Source organism: Alosa alosa, chromosome 13 (assembly GCF_017589495.1).
Source record: "Alosa alosa isolate M-15738 ecotype Scorff River chromosome 13, AALO_Geno_1.1, whole genome shotgun sequence".
In the NCBI taxonomy this organism is placed as follows: domain Eukaryota; kingdom Metazoa; phylum Chordata; class Actinopteri; order Clupeiformes; family Clupeidae; genus Alosa; species Alosa alosa.
The window spans coordinates 19,288,584-19,297,026 of NC_063201.1; positions in this window are offsets into that span (position 1 = coordinate 19,288,584).

Here is an 8,443-nt window from a genome sequence, read left to right on the forward strand (position 1 = left end):
TGGAAACTCAAAAGGAAGTTATCACCTGCTCGTCAGGTGGACATGTGGGCTAGGAGAATATTTTTAAATCTCAAAAAGGGGACATTTAAATTATCCTTATATGTGATGATGCCTTATTGTCAGACAAGACTGAATAAAATATTTCCGTATGCCAGCTCCATTTGCAGTGGCATAGAGCTGGCCACCAGAGGGCACTAGAAAGGGCTATGCCAGCATTGTCCGAACACATACAGGTGCTGGTTAGCCTGGGTGTTCCCATGCTGCCTTGCGCGCGATTTGATTCACGCTGCTAAGGCAGCCTGGAGACCATGGAGCAAATTTTCGCCTGAGAGGGGACCAATCCCAGAACAAGGGGGAAAGCAAGACAAGACAATAGACAGAGAATGTCTAATAAGGGGAGAACTGCCACTCTCGGAAAACTTCCGGTTTCTGAACTGGTTGCAGTTCCTTCTGTGGTTCCACATGAGGGCGCTAGTCCATGAGTGCAGAATGCATGGAGGTCTATGGAGCTGTACCCCTCAAAATCCACTTTTCTCGGGATATAATTTTTTTTTAAAGTAATTTGAGTATTGTATTCGAAAGGGGAGGCAAAGAAAATACACTTGGTTGAGTATTATATTTTTTAAAGTCACTTAATTGTTCTAAAAAGCCTTTCAAATGTGTCAATGACGTCATTCATTAGCACAATGCTAGCGTGTTATGTGCAACAACGACCCAACCTGTAAGAAATCAAAAGGACATAAGTACTCGTTCATTCAACTTTTGACCTATAACCCATGTTGAAGTTATACAAACTACAATCAAATCTGAGATTTGTCAACGGCAATCAGGTGAAAGAGACAAATTTAGCCGTCTAGCTCCATTGACTCCCATTCATTCTACACTCATGGCGATCGCCCCCAGTGGAACTCTGGTGGAACTGCATCCAAAATTCGGTACAATGGGACTTAAAGGGGAACTTGGCAACTATTTCAACGTAATAAACCTGTTTAGAAATCATTTGGATGGTTAAATGACCTGTTCCATGGAAAATGGTGACTTTTCCCGCTGCCCCTAGCGTCCCCAGGTGGAAAACCAACCTTGCAACATTGAGACTACCGTCCCGGAAAGAGAAGTGAGAAACAAGAAACTCGTTTTAAATCGTGTTTCTTACCTTGTAACATCCACATTGTCTGCCGAACCTATGCTAACCGTTTTGCTAGCTTGTAAACAAATCCATGTGCTTTATCGTTACCTTTTTCCACAGTTTGAAATAGCATAATGCACAATTTCTCCAGCAGAGGGGGAAATCCTGCCAAGTTTCCCTTTAATATGGAGTGGCAAGGCTCTCCGTAGACGGGCTCTGCAATAGAGCTGGTAAGTCCCGCCCTTTCCGCTATCCCCGCTGGACCTCTAGATTGAAAAATCGTTAATGCAAGTGAATGTGAGAAAATAATTATTTTCTGGTCCCGTTTGAATTTTGCCATGAATGTGAACATATGTTGTCTGTGAATTTTAATATAAATTTTCGTGTAAAGATTGCTACAATTGAGCGGGTAGAAGTTTGATGCGGTTAAACTTTGTGTGAGAGCACTTTGTGGACTACAACTTTCCGCTAGACGACAGCGAACTAGTTTCCCATAACAACCATCAGTTGGTCGAGATGTAGAGGGTTATTAAGATCGACTTTGAACACAGTGAACCATACAACTTTACAATCACACTGTATCATAGTGTTAATGTGTTGAGTGAAGCTAGACATGTTTCGAATATTTTTGTTACCATGTGTGTTTATTCCTGCCGTTACAAAAACTAGCATCTCAGTTAATGTTAGCGATTAGAGCTAGCTCACGTCACAGGCGACATGTAGTCTTTCTCGTTATGTCTTTTCCACAACTGATAGCCGAAGAATCATATAATATACTGTCAAACTCGTAACATGGAAAATTATATTAAAAATTCACAGACAACATATGTTCACATTCATGGCACAATTCAAACGGGACCAGAAAATAATTATTTTCTCACATTCACTTGCATTGACGATGTTTCAATAGAGTGGTGAAGTCCCGCCCCTTCCGTTTGCCTCCATGGGACCTATCTTTCAAAAAAATTTGAACGGCAGTCTATGGCGAAAAAGAAATTATTTTCTGGTCCCGGTTGACTTGTGCCTTGAATTACCCATATGATGCTTGTCCATTTTAAAGACAATTTTTCATGTAAAGACATTTGCAGTTTGTTTCGTAACTATTGAATTACAACATTGTGAAAGATCGTAATTCCAATGACTACAAACCCATCAGTCGCGCTAGGGACGTTAGCTCATTCACAGCCACACTAGATTGTACAAGCATACCAGCAACAGGTCTTAATTGGGCTTTCCTTGCCGAAGAAAATACCATGAGTCAGAGGATTAAACACATCAGGTAACTTGTATTCGTCCATAGACTGTACATTACATACTGTTAAGTGACATAGCAGGCAGCAAGATGCAACCGTTAACTAGCATAACAGCTCTTATCGTTTCATTACGTTGGTGACGTAGAAGCTACATCGTTCGAGACGAGAGATGTAGTCCACTGAGTGGATTCGCACAAAACCAACAACACTTTTGAAGTCTATCGAACAACAGTACTTTCTTGACATGAAAAATTATCTTTTAAATTCACACACATCATATGTGAAATTTGTGGCACAATTCAAACTGGACCAAAAAATTATTGTTATCTCTCCATTAACTCCTGTTCATAATTTTTTGAAAGATAGGTCCCATGGACCGGGAGAAGAAGGGGCGGGACTTCACCACTCTATCTAGAGGTCCACTGGGGGTTTAGCGGATGGGCGGGACTTACCAGCTCTATGATGAGCTATGCACAGACACATTTGATAGACATCTGTGGCACCCAATAAACGGATCTGGGCATTTTTTTCAAATACGAGAAAATTAACGTTTGGTTCCCAGACCACGTCTCATTGAGAAGTGGTGGCGCTAGCCAGGCTAGGTGCTGGTCATATAATTAGAATATCAAAAAGTTGATTTATGTCAGTAATTCCATTAAAAAGGTGAAACTTGTATATTATATTCATTCATTACACACAGACTGATACATTTAAAATGTGTATTTCTTTTATTTTGATGATTATAACTGACAACTAATGAAAATCTCAAATTCAGTATCTCGGTAAATTAGAATATTACTTAAGACCAATACAAAAAACGTTTTTTTAGAAATGTTCAACTGAAAAGTATGAAAATGAAAAGTATGAGCATGTACAGCACTCAATACTAAAAGGAGTTAAGGCTCCTTTTGCCTGAATTACTGCAGCAATGTGGCGAGGCACGGAGTGCTCAAGTGTTATGAGAGCCCAGGTTGCTCTGATAGTGGCCTTCAGCTCTTCTGCATTGTTGGGTCAGGCGTATCACATCTTCCTCTTCACAATACCCCATAGATTTTCTATGGGGTTAAGGCCAGGCGAGTTTGCTGGCCAATTAAGAATAGGGATGCCATGGTCCTTAAACCAGGTACTGGTAGCTTTGGCACTGTGTGCAGGTGCCAAGTCCTGTTGGAAAATGAAATCTGCATCTCCATAAATTTGGTCAGCAGCAGGAAGCATGAAGTGCTCTAAAACTTCCTGGTAGACGGCTGCGTTGACCCTGGACCTCAGAAAACACAGTGGACCAACACCAGCAGATGACATGGCATCCCAAACCATCACTGACTGTGGAAACTTTACACTGGACTTCATGCAACGTAGCTTCTGTGCCTCTCCTCTCTTCCTCCAGACTCTGGAACCTTGATTTCCAAAGGAAATGCAAAATTTACTTTCATCAGAGAACATAAGTTTGGACCACTCAGCAGCAGTCCAGATCTTTTTGTCTTTAGCCCAGGCGAGACGTTTCTGACGCTGTCCCTTGTTCAAGAGTGGCTTGACACAAGGAATGCGACAGCTGAAACCCATGTCTTGCATACGTCTGTGCGTGGTGGTTCTTTTTTTTTAAGTATATTTTTGGCCTTTTTATGCCTTTAATGACAGGACAGTGGAGAATGACAGGAAGTGAGTGGGAGAGAGAGCAGGGGTGGGATCCAGAAAGCACCACGGGGCGGGAATCGAACCCAGGTCACCGGCGTACAGTGCAGGCGCCCCAGCCAGTTGCGCCACGGCCGGGGCCGTGCGTGGTGGTTCTTGAAGCACTGACTTCAGCTCCAGTCCACTCTGTGAATCTCCCCCACATTTTTGATTCACAATCCTCTCCAGCATGCAGATATCCCTATTGCTTATACACTTTTTTCTACCACATCTTTTCCTTCCCTTCGCCTCTCTATTCATGTGCTTGGACACAGAGCTCTGTGAACAGCCAGCCTCTTTAGCAATGACCTTTTGTGTCTTGCCCTCATTGTGCAAGGTGTCAATGGTCGTCTTTTGGACAACTGTCAAGTCAACAGTCTTCCCCATGATTGTGTAGCCTACAGAACTAGACTGAGAGACCATTTAAAGGCCTTCGCAGGTGTTTTGAGTTAATTAGCTGATTAGAGTGTGGCACCAGGTGTCTTTAATATTGAACCTTTTCATATTCTAATTTTCTGAGATACTGAATTTGGGGTTTTCATTAGTTGTCAGTTATAATCATCAAAATTAAAAGAAATAAACACTTGAAATATATCAGTCTGTGTGGAATGAATGCATACATTATACAAGTTTCACTTTTTTACTGGAATTACTGACATAAATCAACTTTTTCATGATATTATAATTATATGACCAGAAAATATTAATTTATTGTATGGCCTCCCATGAAAACCTACTACTGTATAGACCTTTTCTTAAAACCATACACTTTATTTTATTTATTTTGTCACCAAATAAAAAAGTAAAATTGTATTACATTTTTGATGTCTGTTTGCACTATAAAGAGATTTATACAAACAGCACATTCATCAAAGGATGACAAGCGTCTTTTGCTTCGTCTTGGCCGAGCGTCCAAACGAATCCTGTAAACGCACTGCCCAAAACCGCACATTTCTGAAACCTGGTCCCAGAGTGGAGAAATCTGAAACCGTAGCCCGTTTGAGTTCGTTTTAGACAGCGATACCGCAGACATCCTGCTTATGTGATCGATGATGTCATCGCCACACCTCAGCTGCCCTGGACTTGCACATAGTATTGCCTAACAATACTAGTTTTCATACATGACATTACCTACGATTACACTCCGTAAGATAAATATCACAACTGGTGCTGCGCAGCGCCGATAGCTTATGACTTGGACTGAACACTGTTTTTTCCCGGTGTTTTTTAATGCATTCTACTGTCAGTGACGCGAGAGAACTTAAGTTTTTAGGAAAGTGCGGTGTAAGTTTAGGCTACATTAATTTGTGCGTAGTGCCAGTGTCATTCATTTATTTTACATGTCTTACAACATATATACATGCATTCAGTCGAGTGAAATCAGATATAAGCATACAAAGACGCTTAGAACTCACGTTAAGCCAATGGTAGCACACTGAATGCAAATGCGCGATTTGATGCAGGCAAACGTATTGACTGTTACTAACAAAGGTTTTATAGCAATATTATAAATGTGGCGACAGAATAGCCTAGAACTTGGGTAAGCCTTGCGTTTAGTAGCCTAATTGCGGTGATAGCCAAAACTAATGTGAATCACGGACTATCCAACAACCAAAGAAAGTAAAGGTGATTAGTAGGCCTACCTGCGTTAGCCAAATAAAGGACGGGACTGCACCCTTCACAAACCGTAAAATAAAGTTTATTAGTTTTACAGTTGACTACAGTTGACAGTTCACCATCAGTCCACAGAAACAATTCTGGTTTCCTTACACTAGCCATTTCGTCATAGCCTATTCTGTCTGTTTGTAAAGCACAAACTTTGGTCAATTTCTGTAAAGAAACAGTGCCACCTATAGGCCTGGGGTATGAAGTAACGTGTTGAGTCGTGTTGAGATGGATCCGTTTGGACGCAAATATTCTTGATACGGTTTCAGGGAAGATGGAGGAAAAAAAGATCGGTTTCGTATGTGTGGACTAGCCCTTAGCCTACTGTTTTACACAACCTCAATTACCAACTCATTCATACCCTGTTGAATGAATGGACTGACCTAGATTTCAGATGAAGTAACAGGCCAAAACACGTTTGCATGTCCTGAAACATTTCTGTGGCTGGTATGTTGTTTTAAGGAATGTGCAAATCCACTAACAATCAGTCAGCAGACAACGCAGCATACTAGTACTTTATGCAAAACAGTGTTTGATGATGAGTCCCGTCTGCCTCTTATCTTGACATACAAAAGGTCAGGAATGTTTCTCTCCAGGATACAAATCAAAAGAAAGGATCTTCACACTGGGCACACCTGACGATGATCTATAAGATTGAAACGTTGCCGAATTAAAGGTTCCGGAAACATTGAAGTGTGATCCTTCTTTTGATTTTTTTAGTTTGTTAAGTTTTGATCAAGCACCTGTAAAAATTGTTTGGACATGCGTACCCTACACTGCTTATTGCTTTCAGCTCAGATCTGTGCGCGTTCTCGGTGTTGGGATGACGTTGGCCAATCGTGAAACGTGGAGACGCACAAGACCGCCTCTATTTAAAAACAATTACTTCCGCATTCATGAGATAGCTTAATCTACACTGCGGTCTTTTTTTGTGTCTAACCTATAACATCAAATAAATCAATTGTCATCAGTTGTTGTATGGTATGCACGTCCATAGTGCGATATTTGCACGCACAGCACTATTAAAGCGCATTCGAGATCCAAAATGTTAGTAGAGGCGGAGCTCCACCTGTAAGATATATGACAGAATCCTACACGTGAGAACTTCATTTTTAAGACAATTGATTGGTCAGTGTGCGGTAGATTACACGATTTGAGCTATAATTTAGCACATAACCTCCTCCCGACCAGGTTTGTTTGACAGCATAAGATACCATGGTGATATAGCGACACTAAAACAGATCCATTTTCGTGTCACAGCATAGCCTGGCTTTGAGCGCAACATACCTCGCTAACCCACTAATCGAGATTCGTAGTACACCCCACTGGTCATCCTAGCTCAACTCATTTCACTAACGCCAATCCAGGATCAGTAGGAGCGACTATGTCAAGCCAGTGGGGTATACTACGAAGCACGTTAGACATATCTAGGCTATGTAGACATATCGAGGCTTGACAAAGCCTTGACTCAGGGGTATGCGTTAAGTGATACTACGATAGCAGTTATGTGATATATTTGTCAAACTAGGATTTCAGCTCAGATCTGTTCGCGTTCTCGGTGTTGGGATGACGTTGGCCAATCGTGAAACGTGGAGACGCACAAGACCGCCTCTATTTAAAAACAATTACTTCCGCATTCATGAGCGATAGCTTAATCTACACTGCGGTCATTTTTTGTGTCTAACCTATAACATCAAATAAATCAATTGTCATCAGTTGTTGTATGGTATGCACGTCCACAGTGGGATATTTGCACGCACAGCACTATTAAAGCACATTCGAGATCCAAAATGTTAGTAGAGGCGGAGCTCCACCTGTAAAATATATGACAGAATACTACACGTGAGATAACTTTGATTTTAAGACAATTGATTGGTCAGTGGGCGGTAGATTACACGATTTGAGCTATAATTTAGCACATAACCTCCTCCCGACCAGGTTTGGTTGACAGCATAAGATGCCATGGTGATATAGCGACACTAAAACAAATCCACTTTCGTGTCACAGCATACCCTAGCTTACATTTACATTTAGCAAATAGTTTATAAATGGAATAAAGCTCTTTAAAAATGAGCACAGAGGTCTGATGTCAATGACAGCAAGCTGAACCAATAAGACAACATAATTACCATTAGAATTAACTTAGCTTGGCTGTTAGCCTGGTCGGGACCAGGCTAGGTGCAGAGAATAAATCCCCATGGTAACTTATGTGCCATCTCTTTTGTGAAACCAAGTCTAGGCTAAATTCATCCAGGATAACCAAAAAATCCCAGCTTAATCCTTTATCTAGGTTTTGTGAAATACCCCTCAGGTTTGGTTGACACCATAATACCATGGTGATATAGCTAGTGATGGGGACGAGACCGCCTATGCCGAGTCCGAGACGAGACCGAGTCTTTGAAGGGTCGAGTCCGAGTCAAGACCGAGTCTTTGAGGAAGCAAGTCCGAGTCGAGACCGAGTCCTTTAGGAGTCGAGACCGAGTCGAGACCAAGACCATAAAAACATGTCAGTTTTCATATTCATGATTTAATATCACCCCAATTAATAATCAACAGTTAGGCCCAGGCTTGAAATTTCACCATTTTAGGGCAAGGCCACTTGGCCTTCAGTTGGGCATATTTGGTGGGGGCACAAAGGCCACATGTCAGGGCACCAAGGCCAAAGTTAACTATACAGTAGTAGGCTATAAAAAAAAAATCAAAGTTGTATTTAGCCTATTCACAGCAGTAG